We start from the raw sequence: 12,228 nt of genomic DNA, 5'->3' as shown, positions 1-12,228 counted from the left end.
TGTCCCCCCATCCCACCCCAACTCCCAAACCCCAGGTGCTGGGCTGGGGGTTACTCTTCCCTTTCAGCACAAGCAACACATCCTCTGGGACTGCTGCAGAGAAGCTGCTCTTTGCAGAGCTGAAGTCATTTATCCAATACCCAATTACCAAACCCAGCTAAGCCCCTGCAGCTGCAGGGGTATGGAGGGGGTATCAACACCCTGCTTATCCCAAGCCAGCCCAGCTGGGCAGGTCACAGCTTGCAAAGCCCCCCAAGGACCCAGATAGGTGGAGCCAGGGGATATTTGGGTCCTGAGAAGTGTTTATCTGCTTCAGGACATGGGCGGATGTCCCATCTCCCCCAAGCAGGACCCCAAGGGTGGCCCAACACCCAGCGGGAGCAGCCGCATCCCGGTGCACAGGCAGAGCCCCCCAGCCTGTGTCGGTGCGGCTGCTGCAAAGGGGCCCCAAGTTCTACGCTGATTTTTGCTGAACTGATTTTTTTTTTTTTCCCCCCCAGCAGAAGAACTGGTCTCTTGCTGTTTTATAAGCTGAGCCCACACGGTCATGTTCAAAGTGATGCAAGTCTGAATGACAAAGTTTTACACTTTTCCCCCAGTATCTGGCTTCATTTTTCATCAATGTTTTCATGTAGCATTGCCAATATCATATTATAAAGAAAACGCGCGACTCTGTCAGCCAGATGTCTGCGCTCCAGCATGTTCTTTTGCAACCAGCAAGTTCCTCCTGGCGCGGGGGGGGGGCGGTGCTGCCCACCCAGCTCCTGCACCAACAGTGCAACGGATGCAAAGCATGAAGCCAGTGCCGGTGCCCAGGGTACGGTGCGGGATACATTGCTTCTCCCCAGCTCTCTCTTGCTTTCGCTTGGGCAGGATTTTTTCGCTAGCAGATGGGAGTGGGCTGCAGCATTATTTGATTGCTACCTATTTATGGCAGTCTCACAATATTCTGTTCCACCAGGGCAAGAAGCCATTTGCAGGGGGTTGGACATGTGAGTGGGAAGTCGTTATGAGTCGCTTTTCTTCAGCCCAGTGGTTATGCAAGAGAAGGTGGAGTGTCCAACCCGCAGCATTCAGCCGGAGGTCTGTCCTGCAGAGAGGGGTTTGTCAGAGGGGCAGGGAGAGCTGTGCCACCCCCCCCCAGCAGTGGTGGGTGGGACATGATGTCCTGCCCAAGGAAGGGGGTGACAAACCACCCTGCTCCCCCCAGCCCAGCAGCCAGGTCCTGCATTGCTCAGCGCTTCATGGGAGCTGTTGTTGGCTCCCGTCTCCTCCTTGTGCCCAGCTTGCTGCCAGACTTTGCTCCTCCAAATGTGGTTGGTTTTAGGGCTTGGACAAAGCCTATTTGTATTTTCAGCGAGAAACTGTGATTTAGCAAGAAGAAGCAAAGAACAAAAGCCTGGCTAACCTTGCATTGCACATTCTTCCCGCTGAATTTCCCTTACGAACCAGCTTTCCTCAAGCCAACAACCCCATTACAAAGAGTTAAATGGCTTCCCAGGGCAAAAAATCTCCTAAAATAGTGAGAGAACGGTCCACACTCCAGCACAGGAGTGAATTCAATAGGAACAGGGCTTTCCCAGGCCTTTGCATGGCTCTGGATATCCCCGCACCCCCAGCCCAGCCATGGAGCCCTGCTGCCGGTGGGAGCCGCTCCAGCCGTGCCCGGAGGCGGCCGGGAGGATTTGGCAGGGACTCGCCTCGCTCGCAGCTGCGATGCATCGGGAGCTGGTGTCAGAGCAAACTTCTCCCTGTACCTGGGGTTGCTGGTGTTATTACTGCCGCGGCAGAGACAATATGATTTATTGAACCTTTCTTTATTTCCCAGTGGCTCATCCAGTGCTGTATGTGTAAGGGAAGACAAACTGTCTCATTATTGCCCTGATCTCTAATCACGTCACATTTTCAGTTGCTCTGCCGTGACAGTGGCAGGTTGGTGTTTTGGTCTGCTACGATGCAAAGACAAAAACAAAAAGAGGGGAAAGAGGAAGGGGAGCAAATGCAAGTGTGACCCTAACTCCAAAATAACATTGTCCTGGCCTTTCCTCGAAGACCAGCGCACGCATACGCGACTCTGCCCGGGTCTGTGGGGTCACTGGGGGCGACGTGATGGCAGCATGTGATGTTATCTGCATGCACAGAGGAAATTTGGGGGTTTCCGAGCGGAACGTGCTGTACCACATGGAGCTGGAGCACGTGCTCATCTGGAGCAGCCTGGTGGCGAGCTCTGACGTGGGTGTAAGCCCGAGGTGAAAGCTGCAGTTCAGCCCATCCATTGCCTGAGCTGCGAGCTGGCTCTCTGCCACAGCCCCCCAGAACCCTATCCTGCTGCTGGAGGCGACGGGGGCTTTGCTGCCTGCGGGTATCGCAGAGACTGGGCTGGTACGGCCCATGCGCCCTCCCAGCTCTGCCTGCCAGGAGCTGCGTGCCCAGGGTGAAGGGAGATTGCTTACCCACAGGAGAGACCTCCGCTGCTCCTAGCATCCACCCCAGGAGGTCCCGAGCAAGGGCAGCACAGGCTTGTAAAAGCTCCGGGGATCTTGTTCCAGTTTGCAGAAAAAAAATGGGATTTTTTTTTTTTTTTTTTTTTATTCCTCCACGTAGCAAGGCAACACACAGAAAGCACAAAATCCCCCTGAAAGCATCCACCTCGAAGCTAGAAGGGCGCTCACAGAGAGGCCTTTTATCTGCTCAAGTGATGAATTCCCACATTTATAAGCGTGCTAGTGGCACGCTGCCGTAATGCCTCCGGTGCCTCTCAGCCCCGGCAGGATTTTCCCTTCTGACATCAGCGTCTCCTTCCTTGGGCTGGGGGTGCTGGGGGTGCAGTGAGGGGTGCGAGACGGGGCCACCCACAGCCCCCCCACCCTTTGCTCAGCCTCGACACGCGAGGGCACGGGCTGAGCATCGCTGCAGGCTGCGAGCTGCTGCTTACAGGGCCTCTTCGCTCCCTGCCTACAAGATGGCATTGGGTATGTAGGGCAAACGCTCTGCAGAAAACACTTGGGGTTTTTTATGCTATCATTAAGCAAGGGAATAATATGGCCAGATGCTCTGAAAGAGGCTGCTGGATTCATCAGTGAACAACAGAGAGGCCGTAATGATTAAACATATTAGATAGCGGAAGACAACAGAGGATTAATTTCAGCACTCAATTAGAGTACCTCTAATCTTCCCCTTCACCACTATTTTCCTTCTCTTCCCTTCCCTAGTTTGTCCACATGTGCTTCCAGGGAGCATCCTTCAGGGAAGAGGGAGGTGTGAGATATGCCAATGTTTATTTTAACAGCTCCTTTTTTAGGGCTCTGCTGTGAACACGCTCCTCCTGTTGAACGGGCTTGTTGCTATGGGATAAAGCGATCCAAGTTCCCCGGTTTTGTACTTTTTCTCCCCTCTGCCTACACACAGCTCTGGTTCCTTGCTGGGGGACACCCTTGGGTGCGTTCCCCAAGGTGCTGGTGGCCCAGCTGCACGGTCCCATGGAGTTTCCCTACCTTGCCCCTCCACTCCCTTCATTAGTGCTTCAAGGGAATTAATTAGCTGCCCCCAGTTTTATGCCCATCATGGATTTCAGCTGCAACTGGGCTGAAACCAAACCCAGCCAAAGCCACCGGGCTGCCCGGGCTCCTGCAGCCAGCAGAGCCTGGCAGTTTCTGTGGTGCCCGAGGACTCCTGCGAGGGTTGGGGCGGGTGTTTGACGTAACGGAGTACTTACGATATCGATTTAACAGATGGGAATTACAATATTAATACTGCATTTAATATTTAAAATGCAAAATGTATTACAGCAACACTAGCTGGGCTAGTAGCGTGTTTCCAGCAGCAGCTTCTGCTTCATGCTTTCAGCAGAGCATTACAACTCCCAGCACAGTCCATTAGATAGCATCACCCCTAGGACAAATTTCTTCCTGACCCTTAGCTGACAACCATCATGTGCCCTGGTGCATGAGGGTTGATTGCCCTTCCGCAGGTTTTATCCCATCTGGTTTAACTGCAGAGGCTATTTTTATGCCGAAGGCTGGAACGTTTTACAGCTCTTTATCCCAGCTTTGTGCGTGCCCGGGGCGGCGAGGCCGGGGTCCGCCGTCGCCCTGGCTCCCAGCCGGGGACGGGGGACGGGCAGCGCCGCGCTGGTGGCTGCTGTAATGAGCAGGGAGCGTGAACATCTGGCAGCGGCAGAGCAGCTTCTATTCGCTCGCATTAGGCTAACACCGTAACGATGGCTGGTAATTAAAAGTCTGACAGTTTTTCCTGTGCAAAACACCGGTTTATTGAGTTTTTGAGAGAAAGCGTTATGGCTAAAATCTGGGCACAGAGCCCTGTTCGTTTGCAGCAGCTTCCCCTCCTCTGTCTGTACTGCAGCAGCGGCTGCGCTCCAAGCACCTGCACTTGAGCGGCGCGTGTGTCGGTAACGAGTTAGGTACCTCGGGACGCTCGGCAGAAATTCGGGATCTCCTCCTGCAGAACGCCCCGTGTTTCCCGAGGTTGGTTTCCCTCCCAGGGATGAGTGGGGTTTTGAACCTAAAATCCCCAGAGGAAAACCAGTGCCCAGCCCTGTGGCCAGCAAGGAGACAGATGCTCCGACCTGGCCTGGTACCATCGTCATCATCATCATCACCACTGCTGTCACCGCAGCTGTAGCAGAGGATTGCAGCCCTGGTTTGCTCCACTCACCGCAAATCCCGAATGCCTCTGGCTACTGCTGCATCAGTGATTTGGGCTGATTCTTCCTGCTGTTTCAGGGGAAAGGATAAGAGAGAAGAAATGTGGAAGTTTGGAAACATTTCTCAGCTCCTGTCTAATCTCTGCGATGTGCCGTGCAGCCTGTGTGCTAGCAGCTGAAGGCTGCCAGCTCCTGAGCAGTGTTTGCAGGAGGAAATCTTGCTTGAGAGCACAAATATTTGTGCTCAAAGGCAGTGGGTGTAACCTATCACTTTTCCTTCAGGCAGACTCCTCCTGGGTTGCAGGACTCACCCAAGTCTCATTTCTCAAAGTGCTGCCTGAACCCCAGCTGCCAGAGCCACCCTGTGTCCCCTGGATGGTCCCTCTCACCATGGCACTCCAGAAAAAGCCAGATCTGTCCTTCCATCCTTCCACCCTTCCACCACATCTTCTCCCAGGTGATCACAGAATAGAATAGAATCATAGAATCGTTTAGGTTGGAAAAGCCCTTTAAGCTCATCAAGCCCAGCTGTTCCCCTAACCCTGCCATCCCACCACTAAACCCTGGCCCTAAGCACCTCATCTACCTCACCTGCAAATCCCCCCAGGGATGGGGACTCGACCCCTTCCCTGGGCAGCCCCTTCCAGTGCCTGACAACCCTTTCTGTGAAGAAATTTTTCCTAATGTCCAACCTAACCCTGCTCTGGCGCAACTTCAGACCATTGCCCCTCGTCCCATCGTCCGCTACCAGGGAGAAGAAGCTGACCCCCACCTCTCTACAGCCTCCTTTCAGGTAGCTGTAGATCCCACACTTGTGCTTGCTCACCCTGCTAATCATGGAAAGCAAAGTCTGGTGCATGGTGCCACCGTGTATTTTCCCCGGACCTCGCTCCTGCGGCTGAGCGCAGCTGACTGCCCGGCGCTTGCGGCCAGGATCTCCGGCAAATTCGTACTCAGCTGCTAATTTAAAATCCCAGCACAGCTATTGAGACTCACCCTTGCGGCTTCACATTGCAGAATTGCAATAAAACTTTAATTGAATGCCTCCTTCAAAAGGGGACCTCCCTGAGTTAATGTCAGCCCCTCTGAGTGACCCTTTGCAGCCACAGTATGTCTATTTTATTATGGCACGCCATGGCCAATTTGATGGGAAAAGGAGACTGCTCAGGCCACGGAGAGGAAACGCTTTAACGTTCATTCAAAGTGACAGTGCCCTAGTGCAATATGACTGGTAAATGCTAAATTGCCACAGATGGCAGATTTATGTTTCCTTTCCCCAGGGTCCCTTGCCTGCCTTGCTGGGGGCTCGCTAAGCGTGCTTGAGGAAGGACCCACGTTGCTGCTGCAGGTGCTGGTCTGCCTGTAGACACCTTTTTTTTTTGGTAGCTGGGTGCTCAGAAAGTGCAAAAATGGGAAAGTGTACACAGAAGGACATGAAAAAAATGATCCTGGAAGTGATGAGGTCTTTAAAAGCCAGATCAAAAAGCCAGAGGGAGGGCGGGACGGAGCTCAGCCCTTGCCTGTCGAGAGGGAGATGATTCACGGCAAAGCAGCCCCGACGCTCGGAGGATGCCGAGGGCCAGGCGGGAGGTAGCAGCCTATGGACAAGGGCAGTAGCTCAGCAGCCGGAGATGGCCTTGAGTCCCTGTCTGGGTGCCAGCCGGTGGTCTGGGATGCTGCTCGCTGTTCCAGACCAAAGCTGTTTCTCAGGGTCGTTTCTACCCCCTCTTGGAGGACAGCAAAGCCATGAAGCTGCCGGTGCCTGGAGTGGCCACGGCTGCCTGTACAGCGAATTCCTTATGTAACCACTCCTTTGCATTCCTCTTTTCATTCTTTTTTTGGTTTTATTTGACAGATTTGCTTAAAAAACAGCGTGGGAATACAAATGACATGTTCAATACAGATCAGCTCGTGGCTTTACAACATCCCAAAGAACATAAGTACCATATTATCACAAGTCCTCGGCGCAGGCTGAGAACAAAAGCCCAGCGCACGTCGCTTCGGCACGGTGCTGTTTCTCAGGGCTTGCACAGATCCCTCCTTCCAGCTCAGCCATACACCAAAGCCACTTCCCTCGGTCGGCTCCCCTCGGTGGCACGCGTCCTCCGATGAGGATTGCACAACAGGTTCCTAATGGCCACAACTGACTCAGCCTGGTGGACCTGGGGACTATTTTACTATTTTTTAAGCAGCTGTTTGGGGTCAGTTAAAGCCCTGTGGGCTGGTGCCTGTTCCGCTGCAGACAAGCTGCATTCTTCCTCTACACTCGTCGGATACGATGTGAAGATGGCCATCCCTTCCAAATGGCTTGGGAACCATTTTTTAAGAGGTTTTAAACTTCATGCTGGGTCTGCAGACTGTAGGAAGAGCTCGGCCCTGGGCTTGTCAATCGGCTGCCCACCTCCCCGTTTTTTTGGCCACCGCAGTAGATCGGGCCGTAGACTCACCCGAGGAACCCAGGCGAAGTCTGTGCGGCTCCATGCTTCGTAGGAGAGACCCATTTTTCTTCTGCGTTCGTGTCTCGTAGCTGCCCTCCTCCTGCTAACAGCTTGCACAAGGCAGCGAATATAATCCATGCCCATCTGGCTTTTATTTATTTATGATGGGCCTGATCCTGCAATGCGCTGTTGGGAGGAGCTGAGCCTCGCTTACTCCTTTTTCCCCCCTGCAGAAACAGAGGGTCTCGGCACCTACCCTCGTCTGGGAGGAACAGGTCCAAGGTAAATTAATATAGAGAGGGATGTGTGCATTTGTTTTTACAATGCTGTAAAAGCGGAGTTATTAGGAAATCAGCCTATAATTGCCCTCTTAATGATTCTTACTCTTCTGCATTCATTCAGAGGGAGTCATCTCTATTGTATCAGGTATAAAAAGAGCAGCTTCATTGACATGGTTTATGACTTTATTAAAACCAAGGATTTGATATTAATAACTATCAGCTCCTCAGCTATATTCCCCCAGTGAAGAAAATGTGTGTATTGGTGTAGGTCCAAGGCAATTTGTAAACACAAAGTATTAAAAGGCTCAACAATTCTAAAAAGTTTTAATTGGAAACTCAACAAATTGCTTTGCAACATCTTAATGCTTCAATATGGAGCTCTCAGATAATGAGGAGCTAATTAAGGGGCCAGGATTCATTTTTTTATGATAACTGTCTCCACGAGGGCTCTGCATTCGGTGCTTGCAGAACTAATGAAGGTCAGAGAAGTAACAGCAAAGGAAGAAAGGAAGATTTTTAGCTCTCAGCGTTGTGGTGATGCTAAGCAACAGTCAGGATTTCTGCCTGGGTTTTGGGCCAGGTGCTGAGCGAGCTTCCTTTAATTCCATGGGATGGTCTGCGTAAGCACGACCGCGGCTCTGAGCTGTGCCCACGGCCCACTGCTGCTCCTCACGGCCTTCGCCACTGGTGGGGGAAGGACGAGCTTCGTTTCCACAGGTCAACCCCAAAAGCCCAGCTCCCTCCTGCACACAGAACCAGTTACACGTGCTGCTAGATGTGGCCTGGAGAATGACAGAAATATCACGGTGACGAGGTGCAGGGAGCTGCTTTGCCTGTGGTCCAAGCTGGCCAGACACAGCCGGGCTTCCGGGAGCTGTGTTCGTGTCCTACCGTGCCCCAAAGCTGGGCAGGCATTCTCTGGGGTGGGCACGAGGGCTCCAGGGCAGGGGGCTGCCTCAGAGCAAAGGGGAGAAAAGGACCATGGCTTGGTGAACGGCAAGAGCAAGGGCAAACCCCATCAGCAGCCCCCTTCCTCCCAAGGCAGGTAGGACCCAGCTGGAGAGCATTGGTTCATCCGACTCAAAGGATGAAGTACAGCAACGTCGTGACGTGCAAAACTCAATCCGTCCAGTTACTCGCTCAGCTGTGGAGCTGGGACTCAGCTGATGGGGCCGGGAGCAGAACTTGGGTTCTGCATCAAACTGAAACCCTCACAAATACCTAGCATAGTGCTTTCAAATTAATCCCTCGTAAAATATTAACAACACATAAACATGCATACAAAAGTATGGTCAGATGTTTCTCTGAAGCAACTCGCTGAGTCCCATGACTAAATTTGGACCAGCAAGCCTCGTGCACCAAATAATTAAGTCATAGGCTATAGAAAGCAATCCTCTGGGACGTACTTGTCTTTGAATGGCTCATCCACTTGAAAAGTAATACATACCATTAAGTATATGACCATATGGCATCCATTTATAGAATATTGCACTACAGGCAAATAGGACAAAGGTACACCCCTTAAAGCACTTTTCTCATCTCATTAACTTTGGGTACATGTTACAGAAAAGCTTCCCCGTCTTTGTTGTGTTCAAGGACATTTTGTGCAGTTGAGTCTTGTCTTAAATGAATTGCACTAGGAAAATTAGAATTTAAATGTAGCTGTGCCCTAAAGCAAACAGCATTATTTTGCCATTCTGTAATTCAATTTATTTTTGCAGATCAATGTTTTGAAGCAAACGTGTTCTTTTGTCCTCAAATCTTGCCTAATGACAAAGCTGACTTCGGGTGATTTGGCACACGGCAGTGCTTCGCTGTGGCAGTGTGCCTGACCGGGTTGCTGGCAGGCTCGGGTGGTGCCCTGCCATGTGCTCTGGTCCACCTGAAACACCTCCCCAAAACTGGACAGATTGGCTGGGACAACCTCCGTGCACACCTAGAGAGGTCTTCTTAGAGAAGAACCGCCTGGTGCTCAGGGTGATCAGCACAATTCAGCCTGAAGAAGAGAAGGCTGAGAGGGAACCTCATCAGCAAGTACAAATATCTCAAGGGTGGGTGTCACGAGGACGGAGCCAGACTCTTCTCAGTGGTGCCCAGCGCCAGGACAAGGGGCAATGGGTACAAACTGAGACATAAGAGGTTTCCGTTGAATGTGAGGAAAAACTTCTTGACTTTGAGGGTGACAGAGCACTGGAACCGGCTGCCCAGGGGGGCTGTGGAGTCTCCTTCTCTGGAGATATTCAAAGCCCACCTGGACGAAACCCTGTGTAACATGCTCTGGGTGAGCCTGCTTGAGCAGGAGGTTTGGACTGGGTGAGCTCCTGAGGTCCCTTCCAACCCCGGCCATGCTGTGATTCTGTGATTCTGTAACTCCGTGCCGTGCAGGCGGGTAGGAAACAAGAGTGTGCCAAGCCCCGCTGCTGGGACAATAATCTGCACCAAAAAGCGATTCAGCCTGTAGTACAGCTGACAACAGCCGGGGTTCAAAACTACGGCACGACTGGGCAATGCAAGAGAATCACCCCCATGCCCTCGGGGAGCTGCGGGCGAGCAGGTTCAGTCGGCTGCAAAAGCCCAGCCCCTGTGGTTGGCAGCGGCGCCCGCCCCATTGATCGCAGCAGTTGCTGGATCCAGCTCTAAATCTTATAAAAACAGCGTGCTCCCCTTAAATGAGCTTGCACTGAAGAAATACATTAATTAAATAGGAATGACTGCAGGTGCCTTACAGATTTTTGGCTTAACAGATTTCTCTTGTGCATTGAAGATCAATACTGCTGCCAATTACACCATGGGTCTCTAGCCCCCTTTTTTAGCTTCTTGGAGGGAAAACCACTGCTAAATATCGAAGATCTCCACAAACCTGGCAGTCCAGAGCCCTGGAAATATGGTGTGTAGTGCAGAAACAAGTCCTCAGAGAGCTGTCCCCATTCTGGATCCAGCCAGCGTTTCAGTAAGAGCAGCAGTGCTGACACAGGGCAGTATCTCAAACCCGTGTTACTGCCTCAAACATCTGCATGTGGAGGATCGTTATTGCTTGTGGTTCCCCTCTCCCCCTGCTGAAGAGCCCAGCGGGGACCTTCTGCTCAGGCTGAGAGGCTGAAATCCATACGTGCAATTTGCAGCAGTCACCAACTGCTTAAATTCAATGTCCTGACCTCAGTGATCCGCGCTCCTTCCAAGGGCCCTAATGCATCTGTCTGCCGAGTTCGAAGGCTGAACCTCATCAGCGAATATAGCTGTTCCCATACCGCTGGGCTGAAAAATGGTCATGCCTGGCGGTGCTCAACACGGTCACCTGCTTCCCTGCTTGGAAAGGAGGCAACCATGGTCTAACGAGACCAGAGCAAGCCCTGTGCAGCTTTCATGGGTCCCAGGCAGCCCTGCTGCCCACGAGATCCAGCTCCTTGGGCTCCTTGGGCGGGCAGTGGAGGCAGGACAGGTCCTGTCCTGTCACCTAGGGCCGGCTGTGGCGTGGGAATTGCTGGGTCCTGCTCTCCTGGGGGTGGAGGGGAACAAGGGGACCCCACGTCTCCCACCAGACAGTGGTGGCAGAATGAAGGTGCTGGTGGTGCTGGGTGCCTGGTAAAATGAGCCCTGCCATGGGGAAAGCACGCGGTGGAAACGTGTAAGGGGAGAGCGGGGAAGCGCAGGATTTATTAAAGGTGGTTGAGGAGAGCATGTTAGCATCCAGCATCTTAAGCTTCTAAATATCAAGGGCTTCAGAAGCATTCAGCTGGAAAAGTGCCTCGGATCATTTCAAGGCATGTGCTGTGGCACCGCGGCGTCCCGTAACGCCGTGAGGCCCCCGCTTTGGCAAAACCAAGAGGAATGATTGCGTTGAGTGCTCAGGCCCCAGCAGTAACAGCTGCTTGTTATAAGCAGCATCGCCGTGCTAGCTGTGTTAAACGGAAGATTTTTACTGGCGTAAGACTATAGCAAATTCAGGATGAGAAGCACTCGAAGCATCCGAGAGGGAAAAATGATCCAATTGCACCAGGCAGTCTGAGGCACCGTGTCTCCAGCTCCGTTGAACCTGACAGACGACACGATTTTCTCCTGCCGTAGCGCTGATATCAAACGCTGTCACCCCCCGACCCCGCTCTGCTGCCAGCCCCGGGATGGAGGAGGCTGAGCTCCTCTGGCTCCCAGCACCCATTGGGTGCCTGTCCATTCAAGACATAAGGGGAGTCAGGGCGCTCACTCAACAATCACCCAAAAAACCCCACAATAATTCCTGTTACCCCTCCCCTACGCTTGGCCACTTGTACAGGGAAGACAATAAACAAAGCAGGGAAGTCTCCTAATATTTTTATTGTTCCTTAGATAACTGTGGATAGTACAAAGTTTTCCTCTTAAAAAAAAATGAATTACCTTCACACTTCCATAAACAGGGCTTCCCGTGGGAATCTGATGCCACAGAGTTTCCACAGAAGCGATTTCCAACCACCATAATGCTATGTAGATAGTATAACAGTAAGAGAATATTCTTGTAGTTATCAACATGAAATCGGTTATCTGTGTATCAGGGTGAACACTGATCTTGTTTTTTCTTTTTAGAAACAAAACCATCATTTATTAACCCAAACTACATCAATGCATTTACAACATTCATTGCATAAACTGGACATACAAAGTTTTGCCACCTCTGGTAAATAACAGACATACATTATACAATATATTTGCTGAATACATAAGTTCAAACAATATGGGTACAACAACTTTGTTCATAATACATACTTCAACCATCGTGTTTAATAGTTACTAAGACACAGATCCATGAGCTACTTCGGGTCTCAGCACAGTTAATCTAAGTGACAAGAACACAGTTGAGAGACAGTAGCTGCAA

This window comes from Egretta garzetta, unplaced genomic scaffold (assembly GCF_000687185.1).
Source record: "Egretta garzetta isolate BGI_Z169 unplaced genomic scaffold, ASM68718v1 scaffold417, whole genome shotgun sequence".
In the NCBI taxonomy this organism is placed as follows: domain Eukaryota; kingdom Metazoa; phylum Chordata; class Aves; order Pelecaniformes; family Ardeidae; genus Egretta; species Egretta garzetta.
Note: the sequence above shows the minus strand (reverse complement) of the source record.